Source organism: Pteronotus mesoamericanus, unplaced genomic scaffold (assembly GCF_021234165.1).
Source record: "Pteronotus mesoamericanus isolate MK-2021 breed Mesoamerican mustached bat unplaced genomic scaffold, CSHL_Meso_final contig_177, whole genome shotgun sequence".
NCBI classification, from domain to species: Eukaryota; Metazoa; Chordata; class Mammalia; order Chiroptera; family Mormoopidae; genus Pteronotus; species Pteronotus mesoamericanus.
Genome location: NW_026555073.1, coordinates 6,422,770 through 6,444,449, shown reverse-complemented (window position 1 = coordinate 6,444,449; position 21,680 = coordinate 6,422,770).

Below are 21,680 nucleotides of genomic sequence, written 5' to 3'. Positions count from 1 at the left end.
AAAAATGACATAGCAACTTTTTAAAAAGGATTTTATTTATTTATTTTTTAGAGATAGGGGAAGGGAGGGAGAAACAGAGGGAAAGAAATGTGATGTGTAAGAGAAACACTGATCCATTGCCTCTCGAGTGCCCCCTACTGGGGACCTGGCCCACAACCCAGGCATGTGCCCTGACTGGGAATCAAACCAGTGACCCTTTGGTTTGCAGGCTGGCATTCAATCCACTCAGCCACACCAGCCAGAGCTAAAAATGACATTGCAATTTTGATGAGGATTGCATTAAATCTGTATATTGCTTTGGGTGATATGGCCATTTTAACTGTATCGATTCTTCCAACCACTGAACACAGAATATTTTTCCATTTCATTGTATCTTTTTCAATCTCTTTTAATAATGCTTTGTAGTTTTTAGTATATAGGTCCTTCAATCCTTTGTTAAGTTTATTCCTACGCATTTAATTGCAGAAGAAATTGTGTTTTTTCATTAATTTTTTCTGGAATTTCATTGTTAGTAAACTGGAATGCAGTGGATTTTTGTACATGGGAAATCTCTGGACTTCCTAGATCTGATTGCCTTTTTCCTTCCCCAGTTTAGAGATGTTTTCTACCATTGTTTCTTTGAATAGTCTTTCTGCCTTTTTCTTTTCCTCCTGGGAACCATATAATGCAAATATTCATTTGATTGGTTTTACCCCATAAGTCCTCTGTGCTATCTTCACTTTTTTTCTATCATTTCTATTTTTGCTCTTCTGAATGGATGAGTTCCATTGCCCTGTTTCAACTTTGCTGAGCATTTTTTTCATTTCATCTTATCTACTGCTTAATCCTTTATTGAATTTTTTGTTCCGTTATTATACTCTTCACCTAGTGATTTCTGTTGGGTCTTTTAAAATTTTTTTCTGCATTGAATTTCTCACTTGTTTCATACATTGTTTCACCTGACGTTGACGAGCATCTTCATGACAATTATTTTGAACTCTTTCTAATGTAAAACACTTCACATTTCACGCAGGGCTTCATATTTCATGGAGTTTTATCTTGTTCTTTTTGGGCCATAGTCCTCCATTTCTTTATTTCCCCTGACTCTGTGCTGTTTTCTGTGCATTAGGGAAATCGGCCACCTTTCCAGGTCTAGAACAGGTGCCCTCATATAGGAGAAGAGCCTTATCGTTCTGTCTGGTGTCAGCTTCTTGTTTTCATTCCAGGCTTAGTGATTGAGCAAGCCACCTTCTTTGCTGTTAGCGGTTTTCAGTAGTTGAAGGTGGCCAAGACCTATCAACGTCCCCAAGGCAAAGATCTCAGCACTTACATTCAGGCTGATTGAAAGTTGAACCTCAGGCTTCAGGTTTTAAGATATGCAAAGCAGCCTGTTTCAGGGGAAGACCAGGAGATGGGTATTTGTGGCTGCTGCCTGTGAGCTGAGCCTGAGGGCATAGCCAGATAAAATCGGCTGCTCTGTTTGCTTCAGTATTACAGGGCGGGTGAGTGCAAGCTCCTCTGGCCACAAGAGCCAGAAAATCAAGTGTTCTGTCACCTGCAAATGCTGGGGGGCCATATTTGTGCACAAGCTGCTTTCAGGGAGATACTGGTAGCCTGGACTGGACCGAGGAAGACGACAGTTGGCCCTTAGATGTGAGCTAAAAAGGGATCTTGACCCTCAGGGTATAGGTTTAAAAATATGCAAATAGGCCTCTTTCAGGGAAAGATTGAGAAGTGGGCGTTTCTCTGTGCTGAGCTTTGAGGAAATAGCTACAGGGAATCCTCAAAAGTCCATTAAGAACTGTTTCTTTGTTTGCTATAAACTTGTGTGTCTCCTGAATAAATGCCCCATTGGCTTTTAGAGTTAGTTGTTCTGGTGGCTCATCCCTTGGGTATAAATCTTAAAAGTTGAGGCGCTATATGTTTGCTCCAGACTCTTCACTCCTCAGGGAGAAGCAGGGAGCTGCGTGTGGCATTTTTGGTGAGTGTATGTCTCAGCCTTTGCTACCTGTTTGATGTGGGTATTTTTCTCATTTTCTCAATGTTTATGGGTTGCTGAGCGAGTTTCTGAATTTCTTTCAGAGGGATTGTTCCATGTGTAGCTGTAGTTTCAGTGTGTCTGTGGAGGATGTTGAGTTCAGGAGCTTCTTCTGTCAGCACCTTAGAACAAAACCTCACCCTGGCTAGTGTGGTGCAGCGGACTGAGCGCCGGCCTGCAAACCAAAGGGTTGCTGGTTTGATACCCAGTCAGGACACATGCTCAGGTTGTAGGCCAGGACTGAAGTGGGGGCATGTGAGAGGCAACCATGAATTGATATTTCTCTCCCTCCGTTCCCCTCTCTATAAGTAAAAAAATAGAAAATAAGAGAACAGAGAACCCTGATGTTATTTCTTTCCTCAAGTTCCAAACTTTCTTTTGTTACCATTTCCTTTTCATGCGGAGTACTTTTTCCAGTGATTTTGAAGGTAATATGAGAATATCTTTATTTCCTTTTCATTCCTGAAAGATAATTTTGCTAGATGCAGTTTGCAGTTGACAGTTAATTTCTTTCAGTACTTAAAAAAATACTGTCCCGCTTCTTTCTGGACTTCATGGCTTCAAATGAAATATCTTGGTTAATTTGAATTTAGGTTCACTTATAAGTAATGTACCATATCTCTCTGGGTGCTTTTGAGGTTTTTTTTCTTTGCCCTTCGTTTTCAGAAGTTTATTTAATGAGGTGTTTTGGTAGTGTGGATTTCTTTTTTTTCTTTTTCTTTTCTTTTTTATTAGATTTGATCACCTTTTTTGAATCTGATGGTTTATATTTTTCCCCAAATTGGGTCATTTTCCTTATTTCTTTGGGTAATTTTTCATTCCCACTCTTTCTCTTCTCTCTGTCTGGGAGTTTAATAACAGGAATATTAGCTCCTTTGTTATTGTCCCTGATGTCTCTGAGACTGTTCATTTTTTCTCTTTTTTTCTAATTCCTTTCTTGTGTTCATATTGGGTAAATTCTATTAATAATGTCCTTAAGTTCACTGATTCCATCTTCTGTGATCTCCACTCTATTGCTGGTGCCCATCCAGTACAGTTTTTATGTTGGTTATTGTATTTTTCAGTTCTGTAATTTCCACTGGATTCTTTTCTCTATAGTTCTTTGCTGAGATTTTAAAACTATTTTTCATTGGTTTCCAGATCACTCATAATGGCTTGTTGAAGCATTTTTTTTTAAAAGGTTTTATTTATTTTCACAGAGAGGGGAGGGGAAAAAGGGGAGAAGGAGAGGGAGAGAAACATCGATGTGTGAGAGAAACATCAACCTGTTGCCTCTCGCATGCCCCTAACTGGGGACCTGGCCCCCAACCCAGGCCTGTGCCCTGACTGGGAATTGGAATGGCAACCTTTAGGTTCGCAGGCCAACGCTCAATCCACTGAGCCACAGCAGCCAGGGTGCTTGTTGAAGCATTTTTTGGTAGCTGCTTACATCCTTGGCAGATCTATAACTCACACCTCTGATTGATCACGGAGTCTGTTAATTGTTTTTTGTCATTAAGTTGTGATTTTCCTGGTTCTTCTTATGACAAAGGATTATTCTGGATATTTTGCCTATTATAAGACTCTAGGTCTTATTTAATCACTTTGTGCACAGGATCCCTGAGAGGCAGAGTACAAACATTGGGTAGTGTGAAGTCAGCTCCTGTCTAGGACCCTTTGACGCCTTTCCAGCAAATGTGGGGCAGCTCTTTGTACTGATAGCGTGGTGGTGGTAACTGCGAGACTAATAATACCCATGCGTCCCTGCAGGGTGGGAGTAAAAGCTCAGCTCCCAGCTGGGCCTTGGCGCAACCAGAAGGATGTTAGAGGAGTGCGGCGCTAATTAAGATAGCTTCCCCCCCCCCACCATCTAGATCTTTCTCTGGGATGCTGAGTAGAGCTGGAGGCTAAGCTTTCCACTGGCCCTTGCTGACAGCAGGTAGCGGGGGACCTGAGTCCTTACTAGCCCTGCTTCCCAACATCTTATGTCGGTCTTGCGCTGGTAGATTGAAATGTAGGTTCGGCCTCACACTGGACCATTCTGACACAGGAGTAGAAGGGAAGTAGAGTGCTATTAGCCTGAATCACATTGTCTTGCTCTGTCTGTTGCTACCCGGAGAGCAGCGAGGCTCAGCTTGCCCTGCAAGGGAAGGAGAGCACTGCTGCCTGCTTCTGTCACAGAGGTAGAGGAGATTGGACGCTCAGTGTTGGCCACCCTGCCACCAGCTGCCAGGGGAATGGGAGCAGAGCCCTGCCTGCTTCTGTCAGGCGGCGGATAGAAGTTTAACTCCATGGCTCTGCCAAAACTGAAACCCCTGGGTAGAAAAACTAAAGCGTGTTGCCTGCTTCTGGGGTGAGTTGGATGGTCAGCTTCCTGCTCGGCCTATTAAAACTTCAGAGGTGGGGAAGGCCAGGGGTGTGTGTGGGTTGGAGTAAGGCAGGTATCATGTACAATCTTTTCTTTTAAAAAAATTATTTATTTATGTTAGAGGGAGAGAGAAAGAGAAACATCAATTTGTTGTCCCACTTACTTATGCATTCATCAGTTAATTTTTACATGTGCCCTGACCAGGGATCGAACCCACAAACTTGGCGCATCAGAACAATGCTCCAACCAACTGAGCCACCCAGCCAGGGTCGCATACAATACTTTCTATTGTTGGGCTACCATTTTCACATACATGGTGCTTGAGGAGAGGCGAAACAGACTTTTCTTGGAGGATTTTTTTTTTCTTTCTGTCCTTGCTGGAAGTTTTGAAGCCGGAGGCTTCTCCCACAACCTTTTAATTGGATAAGCGGGAGGTGATAAGGAAACCCCTGGACTCGCTACTGTGTTTCTCAAGTTGTGAGGTTCCTAGGATCTGGTACTTTTCACATTTTTCTGCCTTTCCACCATTCAGAGTCTTCCTATGCTCGTTTCTTGTCTTATGTTCAGGGTTTTTTAGTTGTAAGGAGGAGGCCCTGGGAGGTATGGGGATACTCTATTTTGGCAGAAATCCCTCCCATTGATTTTTACCTTTAGTGTCTCTCAAATGCATTCATCTCAGCATTCTCGCTGCAGCAGCCAGCCTGTCCTTTGGACAATCGCAGTGGCCTTCTAACTAATAAATATATATTGTGAACACATTTTTCCAATACAAAATATAGGGACGACCGAAAAATCTGACAGAATTAAAAAAAAACAACTTTCAGTTGTGAAAGGCAACCTGGGAGATGTATCTTAGATGCCCAGTGTTAAGACTCCTAAGATTTGATGGCTTGACTTTGTAGGGACAACATATCAGGTAGTTCTAAATTTGGGTTGTTGCCCTGGCAGGTGTGGCTCAGTGGATTGATTGTTGGCCTGTGAACCAAAAGGTTGCCAGTTCAATTCCCAGTCAGGGCACGTGCCTGGGTTGCGGGCCAGTTGGTGGCCAGTTGGGGGCTCGCGACAGGCAACCCATCAATGTATCTCTTGCACAAAGATTGGTGTTTCTCTCCCTCTCTTTCTCCCTCCCTTCCCTTCTCTCTTAAATACCCTGTCTCTTTAAAGTAAATAAAAATTAAAAAAAAAGAATTTGGATACAGAGCTCAGGTCTCTGGGGAGGAGGAGGGAGGGGCTGCAGGAGGGGTCGCCGGAGGCGGTGGTAAACGGTCTAGGACGGGATCGGCTGAGAAGCTGGACGCCTCCAGAGCGCGTGGAATTACAGGCAAGAAGATGTGAAAGAAAAGGAGGGCTCTCGGGCTCTCTTCTTGGTCAAGGATGCCTGGGTGATGGCGCTGCAGCTGCCTGCGTTCCCTGTGGAAGGTAAGGTGTTCGTAAGGTATTTCGGGTGGGAGAAGGAACTCCGGGCACAGCCTAGGGTCGGGCTGGCCTGGCAGGGGCTGGCTGGGTTCTTCTCCTTTGGGTGCTCTAGAGGGAGTGGGCTCCGAGGCAGACGCCTGCCATCCTTCCAGAACTGTGTAGCTTTTGTGTGTTAGGTTGCTTTAGATGGTAAACTAACCCTATAGAAATAAGGTAATTAAAACTAACGGGGAGAGATGCTAGGAGAACTCAGGTGTTAGAATTGAGCCTTAATTGATAGGCTTAAGTGACTGATGCGTGTGGAAAGCTGTTACTGCAAAATTGTGTAGCTGTTGAATAAAGACTCCTTTCCTTTATCGCCAAGGTTTTGCTTCCGTAACTCTGCTTAGAGGGTGGTAGCGGGCAGCGGGACCCCTCTTGCTGTTCGGCGATGCTATCTCCCTAAAGCTTAAAGTGATGAGTCATAATCCCAGTAGTTCAGAAGAGGAAGACACTGATAGCTAAGGTTTTCAGGGAAGCATTCGTGCAAAAATTTGGTTTTTATGGGAAAAGACAGGCAGAACACAGCATGGGTAAATGGGCAAAGCGTACTGGGGGGGGTGGTAGCATAAACTTGTTTGAGATAGTTTATGCAGTTTTTCCTAATTGGTAATAATTATCACTCTGGGTGCTCTGTAAATACACAGATTAGCAAATCTTTGGGTTAGAAACTTTGATTCATTAGGTCTGACTGGAGGTGCTAGAATCGGTGTTTTTAAACAAGCATTTCAGGTGTGTCTTTCAACCGTTCAAGGCTGGACAGGCTCACTTGGGATTCAGGCAGACAGAAGAAAATTCGCAGAGCCATGGTAATGTCTGACAGGCCTTTATTCTGGGGTGGGGCGATCCACGCACTCTGTAAGCCGGGTGTCGCGCCGCGGGAAGTCCCAACTCCCTTATATACTACATGCACACAGAGCCGGCAGCGTGCCAAGTTATTATATAACAGAATGTGATTCTGCATATGTGGGCCCATCCTCAAGGTTACGGGAATGCTGCTTCCATTGGGAAAATTGACTCCATTTCCCCTACAAGGTGGTGGTTAAGTTCATCGAAATTTGGGAAACACGCACCTGCAGAGGAAGTAATGGCAGATCAAACTGGAATAGAAAGTAGGTCCCAGATTATGTGGGGCTTTAAGTGCCCAGTAAAAAAAGTTCAGAATGTTGTTGCTAAATATTGGAAATCTTTAAGGTTTAGAAGTGTGTGTGACTCCCTTTGGGTATCTACACTGGAAATGGTACCAGTATTATAAATGTGGATAACATAGGTCACTAGCTGTTGCCTTACTTACGTTGGAAGAACAGTTAGGATTACCTGAACTCTGCAAAATATATGTAGTTGCTGGACTGAGACCTTGAACTTCACAGCTCAGACAAAGGCAAGGGTAAGTCAAGAGCATCGATTCTTCAATTTGTCCCTGTTCTAGGCTGTGATCAGTGATTTGAGCACCATTATATACAGGTATCTGAAAGATGCAGCAAACAGAAATTGAGTTTTTTCTACAAGTGTTTCCTCTGCTACATACTGTGGAGAGTTACATGCTACTTTCAATGTCATAGTGTATAATCTATTAAATGGTATGAGATAGTAGCCCTGGCTGGTGTGACTCAGTGACTCAGAGGACTGAGTGCTGCTGGCCTGTGAACCAAAGGGTCGCGGGTTCGATTCCCAGTCAGGGCACATGCTTGGGTTGCAGGCCAGGTCCCCAGCAGGGGGCACATGAGGTACAACCACACATGGATGTTTCTCTCCCTCTCTTTCTCCCTCCCTTCCCCTGTATCTAAAAATAAATAAATGAAATCTTTAAATGGTATGAGATATAGACAAGTGTACAAATAATTACACATAAGAAAGCCATAATTAACATCAAAAGGCTCAAATGAAATGAAGAGAATTGACTAAGCCCACATATTTGATGAATTACTATTTAAAGATATTTAAAGAGTTTATTTATTTATTTTTAGAGAGAGGGGAAGGGAGGGAGAGAAACATTGATGTGAGAGAGACACATTGATTGGTTGCCTCTCATATGTCTACAAGTGGCGACCTGGCCCGCAACCCAGGCCTGCGCCCTGACCGGGAGTCAAACGGGCAACCTTCCAGTTTGCAGGCTGGCACTCAATCCACTGAGCCACACCAACGAGGGTGAATTACTATTATTATTTTATTAAAATTATTTTTGAATGGGTTAGTTAAAAAAGAGTAAACAGGTATATTACTGTTGATTAATATTGCTATTGATTAGTGGGATTAAACATAAACCCCAGCACTCTGGCTTTTGTACAATGAAGTAATCAGACTCGTCATTTATTATCACGTTAAAGCTTCTGTGTTAATGCCAAAAACCCTTTCCTAGAATATGGCAAAAAGGGAAGGAAAATTCAGAGATACCTAGGTGGCTTCATAACTCGGACAACTCTTATTTTTTGAACTTGATAAATTTGAATGGGAAGATAGACACATGGGTGTAAAAATTATTTTCTTAAAACCTTCATTACCTCATAGTTACATTTCATATGTGTCCTTTTATAGAGATAACATCGAAACAAGCACTACCAGACATTTCCCAGTGATGCTTTTAAAAATTACTAATTTGTATACATTGATTTGATTGAAAAAATTTGATTAGCTACCTATGAATTGCCTATTTGGTTTTCCAAGTTTATTATCTTCCATAAGTATAAGATCTGGAAGACAGGATTAGCATAGCCTTCGCCTTCCTAATAGCACTAGTATTGGGCCTAGCACTTGTGTGTTCTGGAACCATGGTCAAAATTTGTGAAACCCTAATCTAAACTCTAACATCTTAGGGAGTCCGAGACTTTCAAAAAATTTGTAAACCAGCCCTGGCTGCTTTGGCTCACTGGATTGAGCACTGGCCTGCAAACCAAAGGGTCTCTGGTTCGATTCCCAGTCAGGGCACATGCCTGGGTTGTGAGCCAGGTCCCCAGTGGGGGGTGCGTGAGAGACAGCCACACATCAGTGTTTCTCTCCCTCCTTTTCTCCCTCCCTTCCCCTCTCTCTAAAAGAAAATAAATAAGATCTTTAAAAAAATTTTCTAAACCAATCACTGTGATTTTATATGACCAAAATTAATAAAATTAAATTGATTAAAATAGACTCATTGAGATAATGAACAGACTGATGGTTGCCAGAGGGAAGAGGACTGGGAGACTGGGTGAAAAAGGTCAAGGTATTAATAGGTACTAATTGGCAGTTACATGGTCACATGGATGTAAAGTACAGCATAGGGAATAGAGTCCATAGTAATGTGACAACTGTGTACGGTGCCAGGTGGGGACTGGAAATATTGGGAGGACCACTTTGTAAAGTATATGGTTATCTGGCCACTATGCTGTACACTTGAAACTAATACAAAATAATATTGAATGTAAACTGTTATTGAAAAATAAAAATGAAACAATACCATCAATTGATAACATACTTCCCTGGGAACAGCAACATGGGTTGAATCCTTGCAGGCCAGCGCTGAGAAGGAGGGCTTGGGCTAGGCAGTTTCACACTTCGTTGAATGAGATCCAAACTGCAAGTAAACACAAATAGGCAAATGCACAAGTTATTGTGCAGGCATGCTCGCTCCCCATTTTGACAGGAAGTAGAAGTATATATTCATCCAAAGTGAAATTAACTAGAAATGGATCAACCAGAGAGCATACCCGTTCCCCGCCTATTTACTCACCAGGCGTATCATTTTGGAGCTGCAGTGCCCTCTTGTGTCGACTTGGTTCTCCTTTGCCGTTTTGACATATGCAAGTGCTTCAGAGTTTCCATTAGCACGAGGGTTGTCTATAAAAATACACAAAATAAATTTAAATTTTTTTCAAATACTTTTAAGGGTGCTTCTTTAAAATAATCCTAAATAACTTAAAACTCTGTGAAAACAATAAAATAACAGAGAACTCAACTTATATTAATTCGTATCAATTTACTTTTTAATTTCCGGGCATTTAAAAAACATCATTTTCATGACGACGTGAGAAATAATTTTGTAAATGTTACTTGACTTTGTAGTAAAAGAAAACCATGTGCTCTGCTTTAATAACATTGAATATATAAAAACCAGAGGCTACAATACAGGGAATTCAGGTACAGTTATGTAAATCACACAAGAGACTTGAGCACATTCGCCATTGGTTTGTTCGTGCTCTGCTTTACCATTCAACGGTGGAGGACAGCAACATGTAGGGGAAAGAGTAGGTCTTTGCATAGTCAAGGTGGCTGAAGGCGAAATACCTTATGGCTACAATGAATTCAAGTTCACTTAGTAATATGATACAGTTCATTTCAATTCTCAATTCAAAACCTTTCCATCTCTGTTTCCTCGCCTGGCTTCAGCCTATACATGAAGTGCAGAAGACTGTTTATATGTAATACCAGCTTGCAGGTGATCATATAGAAATTCTCTTGTGGTTCCATTGTAGATAATCTTCCAGAAATTCACTGAAGAGATAAAGGCAAATTTATCTAATTTATTTATAGCTTATAAATTTTATCACTTTCCTGCTGTTATCTCATGTATATACAAAGGAATGGCCATTTCAGAAATTATCTGTGTTCCACTTACCTACTTATAATAGTTAAATATTTATATTCCCTGTAGAATTAATCATAAACTCATAAAAGGTCAGAAAGTAAACATGATTTGTTACCCCAAACTGGGGAAATCCAGGTAGGTCCTGGGGTTCAGTTAATAGCATCATACCAGTGCCAATGTCTTGCTTTTGATAATTCCATTGTTGTTATATAAGATATTAGGTATTAGAATAAGCAGAGTGAAGATTATACATGGGAATTCTTTATATTGTTTTGCAACTTTTAGGATAACATTATTTCAAAATAAAAACTTAAAAGAATCATGATGCCTTACCGTTTAAATTTTCACTAACTTCTAAACTATAACTTGAAATGCATGTCCAAACATCATCCTTGGGTGATTCTGAAAAGAGAAATAAAATTAAAATTATTCTTTTTTTCCATTATTGAATAAACTTAAAAGTCTTTCACTGGAGAGTTATCTCAAATTAAAATGTTTAAAAAGAATTTGTTTATTTGTTTTCAGAGAGAGGGGAAGGGAGGGAGAAAGAGGGGAAGAGAAACATCAATGTGTGGTTGCCTCTTGGGGGCCCCCTACTGGGGACCTGGCCTGCAACCCAGACTTATACCCTGACTGGGAATTGAACCAGCGATGCTTTGGTTCACAGGCCGGCACTCAATCCACTGAGCCACACCAGCCAGGGCTCAAATTAAAATTTTTTCATTGAGGGAAAAATATAAACAATTTAATAGAATATTAATTTTGCATATTAATAATGATGATAAAAACATAATCCAAGAAACATGCTTGGAGTATTGGACATGAAGTATTCAACTGATATTTTGAAGTTCTTTGGAAGAGACTGAAATGCTAAATATATGTACCTTTAAGTTGATTTTGCCAGTTTAGAGGCAAAATAATTTACATAATTATAATTTATGTTAAGTTGACATTTATCTTTGATGCATCCTTCTAATTGTGGCTTCTATATTAGATATAGTCTTACTTGGAATAACCATAATTGTAAGGGCCATATAAAGTTCAGTAGTTTGTTCATGTGTGAATGAGATAGCAATAGAGAACTCAATAGAGAACTAGAAAGAACAGCATAGCTGACACCGAAACTCACTTACATGGTGAAATATTTCAGATACAAATGATTAAGAGAATATTTTTTAAAACTGGGGGTGATTCGAGGAAGATTTCCTTTTAATAGTTAATTTTAAGATGCAGAAGGTAAATTTTAAATGCAAAAAGATTACTTATCCCATCCAAGTTTTATTCTGTGCATGGATCTTACCCTTTACATATGGTTTTTTAGGGGATCCAGGTTTACCTGGACAGGTAGTATGTTTTACTTCTCTGCTGGGGTTACTCCTTCCCTCCATTTTGCAGGCAAAGATCTGTTTGAGTAACAGAGAATGCCTCAGTTGGCCACTGGAAATAAATGTCTGATTTGAACATGTGTAGAGTTTGCAAATAATATAAAGCAAGTTATTTGACTGAAAATTTCTGAAAACTAAATGCAAAATAAGTTTTAATTTCAACCAAAAAAAAGACTCATTTTTATCTCTAGTGAAGAGTATAATTTTATATTAAAATGCAAATTTATAAATTATAGCCACATATCCTGAACTTGCATGTAGTACTTCTGCAAAGATTTCTTATAGTGCATGAGAGGTGCTCTCTCGTGTGTTTATGTTTCAAACCCAACCCTGAAAATGAAAGACAAGGTACTTAGAAATCAGGCAGGTCTGCGTTCAAGTTTCAACTTCAGCTTATTTTCCATCTGGGTGGTCCTAAGTAAGTCCCTTAATCTCTCTGAACATCACTTTCTCTATATAAAAAAATGGAGATAATGCTACTTTAAAAGTCTCCTTTTTTTCAGGATGTAACATGTAATATATATGAAGGCACTTAGCGTTATTATTATTTACACAGAATACTTCGTTAGTTGCTTTATTTAAAATGTGGTTAAGCCCTGGCTGGATGGCTTAGTCCGTTGGAGTGTCATCCTGTACACCAAAAGGTTGCAGGTCTGATCCCCAGTCAGGGCACATACCTAGGTCGCTGGTTTTTTGAACCCCAGTCGGGGTGTGTATGGCAGGCAACAGATTGATGTTGTCCTTTCCCCTTCCTCTTCCCCTTCCTCTTCCCCTTCCTCCCCTGCCCTCCCCTCCCCTCCCTTTCTCTCTCTTCCCGCATTCCTCTCTCTTTTGAATCAATAAACATATTTTCGGGTGAGGATTTAAGAGGAACTGCCTGGGACTCCAGAACCTTCCATCTCCCTCAATTTCAATGTGTGTTTGTTTTTAGAGATGGAAGCTATGGGTACTTCTCTTTCTGGTGCTGGAGGCCTGGTGTGGGGCTGGGACCTTGCTCCTCAGGGCCAATATCCAAAGCCAAGATACCCCTCCTGATTTTTATCCACTGTCCCTGGGTATGGGATCAGCCCCGTTTGCATTTCTGCCCCTCCTATCAGTTTCATTGCAGTTTCTCCTTCAATTCCATAGTTGTAGGACTTCCACTCACCTCGATTTCAGGTGGTTCTGAATGATGGTGGTTCTGTAGTTTAGTTATAATTTTGATGTGATTGTGGGAAGAGGCAAGTACCATGTTTATCTAAGCTGCCATATTGACCGGAAGTTCCGAAAATCTGTAGTTTGATGTAGTCCCTTTGTTTATTTTGGTTTCCCCTGACCAGAGTGAGATAGAAGAAAAAATATTACTGAGAGCAATGTCAGAGGGTTTACTGCATCTGTTTTCTTTTAGAAATTGTATGGTTTTGGTTCTTGCATTTTAAGTGTTTAATTCTTTTTGAATTTGTTCTTGTATATGGTCTTACTAAGGTGGTCTAGTTTCATTTTCTTATGTGTATCTGCAATTTTCCCAACACCATTTATTGACTAGACCGTCTTTACCCCATTGTATGTGCTTGCCTCCTTTGTTATATATTAATTGTTTATATAGCCTTGGGTTTATTGCTGGGCTCTCTCTTCTGTTCCATTGAATTATGTGTTTTTATGCCAGTATCATACTGTTTTAATTACTATAGCCTTGTAGTATAGTTTGATGTCAGGTAACATGATACCTCCAACTTTGTTCCTTTTTTCTCGAGAGCACCATGGCTACTCAGGTTTTTCTTTGGTAGTTCTGTATACATTTTAATATTATTTGTTGTAGTTCCCTGAAACATGGCATTAGTATTTTGACAGGGACTGCATTGAATTTATAGATTTCTTTGGGTAGTATGGGCATTTTAATAATGTTAATTCTTTCTATACATAAGCACGGTATATGCTTCCATTTATTTGTATGACCTTTACTTTTTTTCTTCAAAGTGTCATAACTTGCTGAGTATAGGTCTTATTCCTTGGTTAAATTTATTCCTAGGTATTCAATTTTTTTGATGTAATTTTAAATGGATTGTTTTCTTAGTTTTCCTTTCTGATAGTTCATTATTGGTTTATAAAAATGCAACTGATTTCTGAATATTTATTGATATTTTGTATTCTGCTACTTTGCTGAATTCATTTACCAGTTCTATTGTTTTTTTTTTAGTGGAGCCTTTAGGGTTCTCTCTAATATAGTATTTGTCATCTACAAATAATGATAGTTTTACTTCTTTACAATTTGGATTTCTTTTATTTTTTTCTTGTCTGATTGCTGTAACTAGGACTTCTAATATGGTGTTGAATAAAAGCAGTAAAAGTGGATGACCTTGCCTTGTTCCTGATATTAAGGAAAAAGCTAGAGAATATATTCAATAATATTGTAGTAACTAAGCATGGTGAAAGATGGGTATTGGATTTATTGGAACAATAACTTAGTAGGTTATATGATGTCCAATCACTGGGTTATATACCTGAAACTAACATCATATTGTATGTCAACTGTAATTGAAAAATAAAAAAAAAATTAAAAAGAAAGGAAGACAATTTTAGCTTTTCCCCATTGAGTATGATGTTAGCTGTGAGTTTGTCATACATGATCTTTGTTATGTTTTGGTACATTCCTTCTGATCACATTTTGTTCAGAGGTTTTAATCAAATGGATGTCAGATTTTTGTCAAATATTTTTTTCTGCATCTATTGATATGATCATATGATTTTTTATCCTTCATTTTGTTTATGTGGTTTATCACATTAATTGATTTGGGGATATTAGAAACACCGTGGCTGGTGTGGCTCAGTGGATTGGTTGCTGGCTTGCAGACTAAAGGTTGCTGATTTGATTCCCAGTCAGGGCACATGCCTGGGTTGCAGGCCAGGTCCCCACTTGGGGACGTGCGAGAGGCAACTGATCAACATATATCTTGCACATCGAGGTTCCTCTCCTTTTTTCTCCCTCTCTTCCCCTCTGTCTAAAAATTAATAAAATCTTAAAAAGAAAAACCCAAACATCTTGCATCTCAGGAATAAATCCCACTTTATTATGGTATATGATCTTTTTAGTGTTTTGCAGAATTTGGTTTGCTGGTATTTTGTTGAGGATTTTTGGTTCCACGTTCATCAGAGATATTGTTCTATAATTCTTTCTTTTTCTTTTTTTAATAGTATCTTTATCTCATTTTGTTATCAGTGTAAACTCATAAAATGAATTTGGGTGCCTCCTTTCTGCTTCAGTTATTTGGAATAGTTTGAGAAGGATAGGTATTAATTATTTTTTGAATGTTGGGTAAAATTCACCTGTGAAGCCAGGACTTTTGTTTTTTTGAGAGTTTTTTTAGATTACTAATTAGATGTCTTAGGTAGTATCCCATGTTTTACGGTTTTTTTTGTTTCTTCTTGATTCACTCTTGGAAGATTGTATGTTTCTGTGAATTTATCCATTTTTCCAGCAATTTTTGCCATGTAATAGTTGTTTCATAAAATCCTTTGTATTTCTGTGGTGTAAGCTGTCACTTCTCTTTCATTTCTGATTTTCTCTGTTTGGGTTTTCTCTTCTTTATGAGTCTAGATAAAGGTGTACAAATCTTGTTTATCTTTTCAAAGTACTAGCTCTTGGTTTCACTTTTTTCTAGACTGTATTTCATTTATTTTTGCTCGGGTCTTTAGTATTACCTCCTTCTACGCACTTCGGACTTTGTTATTCTTCTGGGAGTGTGGTTAGATTGCTAATGTGAACGTTTTTGTTGTTCCCTGAGGTGAGCGTGTATTGCTATGGAATTTCCACTTAAGGCTGCTTTTGTTGTGTCCTGTAGATTTTGGGTCATGGTGTTTTTATTTTCAATCGTCTCAAGGTATATTTTGCTTTTTTTCAATTTTAAAGTATTTTATCCATTATCATTTATCTCCCTTATACCCCCTACCACCTCCCTTCACCCCGCCTCCCCACAATCACCAGATAAACAGGACTTTTTTGTTCGATCCCTCCACCGCCCGCGCCCCCCGCCCCGCCACTGCCCCTCCCAGAACTGTAAGCCTGCTCTCCATCTGTGAGTCTGTCCCCATTGTCTTTGTTAGTTCAGTTTGTTAATCAGATTCCCCATATGAGTGAAATTATATAGTATTTGTCTTTCTCTGACTGGCTTATGGCACTTTATCTCATTATTATCTCCTTCATTGTATAGCAGCATGATTTTTAGCCTCGCGTTTGTGTGCTTTTCAGTTTTTTTTCCTGTAATTGAGTCTATGTTTCTGCCATTTTGGTTGGAGAAGATGTTTGCTGTGATTTAATCTTCTTAAATTTATTGAGACTTGTTTTGTGGCTTAACGTGTGGTTTATCTTGGAAAATGTTTCATGCGTTTTTGAAAAGAATTTATGTTATGCTACTTCGGGGTAAAATGCTCTGAAAATGTCAATTAAATTTATGTTGTCTAGTGTATCATTTAAGGCTGCTGTTTCCTTGTGGATTTTCTATCTGGAAGATCGGTCCATTGATGTCAATGGGGTGTTAAAATGCCCTGCTATCACTGTATTACCATCAATCTTTCTCTTTATGTCCATCAAGATTTGCTTTACAGGCAACGGGTTGGCTGGGCCAGTAGATGCGGCGGTAGGAGGTGCGCTCCAGCAGGTGGCGGCGAGGAGGAGGAGGAGGACGAGGAGGGGGAGGGGAGGGGGGGGGGGGGGGGGAGGGGGAGATCATGATGCAGCTGCCCTTTTGGAGTTCTTTTTAATAACGTGTGACCCTTGACCTTTGATCCCCTGACCTGCATTGCCTTTGCTCTCTCCACACACTTGTTCATGGGCGCAGCAAGAAGGGAGTCCACAGAGCTGGAGCCGGGAGAGCTGACACGTGGGAGTGACAGCTGGCGGAACGCGTAGGGAGAGCGTGGCCGTCCTTCCAGCTCTGTGTCTGATTTCAAGACAATTCTGTTAGTGAATTAATTGTACTCAAAACCCGAAATTCATTTGAACCGAGTGTTACTGAAAATGAAATAGTTTGAAGTTGACCCCCTCTTGCTTCATCCAGGGTTATTATGAAGGAGACCCCTCGGCCTGACCTGGCTCCAGGAGAGCAGGTCTCTCCACATGCCACCCGGTCACCAGGCCTCCGTGACCACCCTCGCCCCGTGAGGCCACTCCCAGTCCCTCGGCCAGCTCCTCTTCTCATGAGAGCACTCGCCGACCATGCTTACGTGCTGGCTGCCCCTGTCACCTGTGAGAATGGAAGCTCCATGAGAGCAGGGCCCCTGTCTCGTCACCCTTGTGTCTCCAGCCCACAGAACGGTGCCGGGCACAGTGTAGTCTAAATAAAGGCTGTCAAGTGAGTGAACGGAGGGGTCCGCCAGCAACGCATCCTCTCTGCACATTTTCCTTTTGATTTGCCTTTTACTTAGGACTTATTAAAATGATAAGGCATGAGATTTGGGGGCCAATATGAACATTTTGTTGTGGTTGAAATGACTGGCAGCCCCATGCAGGGCACCTGTGAGACACCAGAGCAAAGCAGGACTTTGGGATGAGGGATTGCAGGCCCGCGCTGTGGCACGGCATCCGTGCCTCCTGAGGAGGAGGAGGAGGAGAACTAGAAGAAGAAACGTGAGTCATGCCTCTGGACCGCTTTAGCATCAAGCCATCTAGTGAGAGTCTAGAAAGAAACGTGGAGAAATAAAACAGAGAGGTAGGAAATAGACATCTAGTGTTCCTTAATATTTAATCATTTACAATAAAAACGTTGGCATCAATTAAAAAAAAACCCCAATATTTTCTAGATCAAATGGGCATTCACAAAGGTAGAGATTGGAGGAAATTATTCAGATAATACTAACTTGTATACTTTTGTTCCAGATTGCCTTCATGATCACTCCATCTTTAGTTTTTTGGGTTGGGATAGGCCAGATAACGATACTGTTCTTGAAAACTTTTGAGGAGGGATTTTTTTTTTTAATGTAAAGCAAAAACAAAGCCAAGGAGACAGTATCCTGTGATGCAACCTGTTATCTCAAGATGAGGTCATCGGTGGCACTACCATGTGATGAATTATTTAAAGAACAAATTTCGGGTATGGCGTATATTATTTCTCAGACTTTTTCATTTCAGTTTAAACTTTGGTGGTTTATTGGACACTGAAGGAATCAACTAAAACCAGAAAAAAAGAAGGGCTCATTGCTCTTGAGTTGTATTTCACATTGAGAAGAAATATTTCTGATCAACATTTCTGATGAGCTCAGTACTATGTTTCAGTTCCTGGTAAATCAAGGGTGGAAAGCAAAGACCAGATTTTTATGCACCACAAAGCAAAACAAAAGCAAAAAACCTTCCAGGGCATAATGCATTTTTTATTAAACTTACTGCTGAACTGTTTTGATCACGTGATCCTATCCAGCCATGAAAGTATCAGAAGTGTAAATTCTGGGGTGAAGAAATAATTGCTGGAGGTGGTTAATTAGGCAGAACTCACAAATCTGCATTTACAGTTTGTGCACAAATAAATCATCAGTGGATGACACAAATGTAAAGAAAAATTCTTGACTGCATTCCAGAGAAGCAAGATTGAACTTTTTACCAAAATAACATTTTACAGCTCCCAGAGGGATGTTGTGAGTATTACATGTGATGTGCTCAGAATAGCAATACCGGGCGTTGTGAATCCTAGTAAATGCTCCTGTTTATTCTTACAAGGATTATAGTGGGAAGGATTAAGTCATGGCTTAATCATCCGTAATAAACTACTCTAACTAAAAAAAATTAAAAGATTTGCTTTATATGTATTGCTATGATCGATGCATAAATATTTACAAGTGTCTTATTCTTTTGTTGTATTTATCCCTTTATCATTATGTAGGGTCTTTCTTTGTCTTTTATTATAGCCTTTGTTTTAATGTCTATTATGTCTTAAGTATTGCTACCCCTGTTTTTTTCTTTTGTATTTGCATGAACTATCTTTTTCCACCCATTTACTTTCAGTCTGTGTGTGTCTTTCATTCTGAGGTGGGTCCTCGTAGGCAGCATATATAGGGTTCTTATTTTTTTATCCATTCAGTTGCCCTATGTCTTTTGATTGGAGCATACAATACATTTACACTTAATGTGATTATTGATAGTTAAAGAATTATTACCATTTTACTTTTTGTATCGGTGTTCCTTTTTCCCCTTTCTTCTTAAATAAGACCCTTTAACATTTCTTGTAATGCTGGTTTGGTGGTAATAACTCCTTTAGCTTTCTCTAGTCTCAGAAGCCCTTTATCTGTCCTTTGATACTAAAGAATAGGTTTTCTGGGCAGAAATTATCTGACAGTTTTATGACAGCTTCCTTGTAGGCAATTAACTGTCTTTCTCTTGCTACTTTTAGGATTTTTTTTTATCTGTAACTTTTACCATTTAATTATGATGTGCCTTGGTGTGATCCTCTTTGGATTCATCTTGTTTGGGTCTCTGTACTTCCTGGGCTTGTATGTCTATTTCCTTTACCAAGTTAGGTAAGCTTTCAGCCATTATTTCTTCACTTAGGTTCTCAGTCCCTTATCTTTCTCTTCTTATGGTACTCCTATGATACTAATGTTGTTACTTGATGTAAAAACATAAAAAAGGGACTTCTGGTCAAGATGGTGGTGTAGGCAGATATGGCTTACCTCTTTGCACTACCGCATCAAAATTACAACTAAAATACAGAACAACAATCAGTCAGAACTGTCAGAAATCGAATTGAGTGGAAGTCTGACAATTACGGAAATAAAGAAACCACACCCATCCAGACTGGTAGGAGGGGCAGAGACACGGAATGCAGAAAGGGCTGGTCCCTTGACCACGTGTGGTTGATAAAAATTCAGGAGGGTTATGTCTGGAGCAAGGGGTCCCAACCCCACACCAGGCCCCCCAGCCCAGGGTTCCAGTGCCAGGAAGATAAGTCCCCAGAACTTTTGGCTATAAAAACCAGGAGAGATTGAGTTGGTAGAAGAAACTGCTGGAGCACCAAGCAGTTCCTCTTAAAGAATCCACACATAGACTTACTTACTCACTCATTCCCTCTGAGCTCCAGTGTCAGGGTAGCAGCATGAAAGGCACCAGTGGCATAGAGGGAGGAACTGTAGCACTTGGCATCAAGGCAAGCAGAGGTCATTGTCCCTTTTCTAAAGCTTCCCCACACATAGCCAGCACACTGGTGCCATATCTGAGAGTCCATCAACTTAGCTAACACTCTTTGACCTGCCTTAGAGGTCCCCAGAGACTTTGTCCCACCCAATTTACAGGCCCACCCAAGCTGCTTTTCCATATGAATGTCTGGTCTTGGCTCATGCCCCACAACTTCCTACATCCATCCTCTCAGACAAGCAACAGCAGGCCTCAGTGAGCCCCAGGCATTGGCACTAGCAGCAGCCAGCCTAGATTCACAGCTTGGCTTTGCCTGGGAATCTTGAAGCCCAGCACAAGCAGTGACCATCTCAGATTGCTTTATAGTTTAGGCAGGGTGGCCCCCAGCAGAACATAGGTGGGAGCTGATCTTGGCCTGCACCACCCAGGAAGCCCCAGGGCCAGCGCACGCAGTGGGCACCTACAGACCATGTCAGAGCACCACCACCCTGCCCCTGCACAGCTGATCCTCCACGGAGGGCAGAGGTTGGTGGTCAGGGGTCACAGCCAGTCCTTGCAGCTGACTGTGCTGGGTAAATCCCTCCCATTGATCTGCCAACAGCAACCAAGGCTCAACCACAGGAGGGTGTACTCAGCCCACGTGAAGGGCGCACCTCAAGTACTCAGCTTGGGTGATAGGGGAGGCTGTGCCACTGGACCCTACAGGACACCTACTACATTAGGCCATGCTACCAAGACATGGAATCAAAGCAGCTCTATCTAATACAGTGAAACAAACACAGGAAGGCTGCAGAAATGAGGAGACAGAGAAACATGCCCCAAATGAAAGAACAGATAAAAACTCCAGAAAAAGAGCTAAGTGATATGGAGATAAGCAATCTGTCAGATGTAGAGTTCAAAACACTGGTTATAATGATGTTCAAGGAACTTGGTGAGGACCTTAACAGCATAAAAAAGATCCAGTCAGAAATGAAGGATATACTAATTGAAATAAGGAATAATTTACAAGGAAATTACAGTAGAGTGGATGAAGCCAAGAATCAAATCAATGATTTGGAACATAAGGAAGCAAAAAACACCCAATCAGAACAGTAAAAAGAAAAAAGAACCCTCCCAAGAGAGAATAGTGTAAGGAGCCTCTGGGACAACTTCAAGTGTGCCAACATTCACATCATGGGGGTGCCAGGAGGAGAGAGAGAGAGAGAGAGCAAGAAATGGAAAACCTGTTTTAAAAAATGATAGAAAACTTCCCTAACCTGGTGAAGAAAATAGACATACAAATCCAGGAGGTGCAGAGAGTCCCAATCAAGATGAACCCAAAGAGGCCTACACCAGGACACATTATATTTAAAATGCCAAAGGTTAAAGACAGAGTGAATCTTAAAAACAGCAAGGGAAAAGAAGTCAGTTACCCAAAGGCAGCTCTCGTAATACTGTGAGGTGAGGCGCCCTCCCACTCCTAGAAGCATGCCTGTACCTTTTTCTTCCTCCTCCTCTTCCCTCTCAGACATGCATCTCCTAAACTCTATGGGACCCCCTGAGACTTTCAACCAGGGGAGCAATGGGCAGTGGTAACTTGTCCCTGCCTGTCCCCTGAACCTGTCTCCAAGGCCCTCTTTTCTCTGACTTCTCAGTGAGCTAAGGCAGCCCCACCTAGACTCACTCCTGTTGTTTCTTCTATCTTAAGCCCTTCTGTGTTTCACTGTCCCCAGCTTTAATAATCGTACTCTCAAAACAAAACAAAAAACCCTACCTCATAGACACAGAAACCAGTACGGTGCTTACCAGAGGGAAGGCGGTGAGGGGCATTGAAGGTTAAAGGG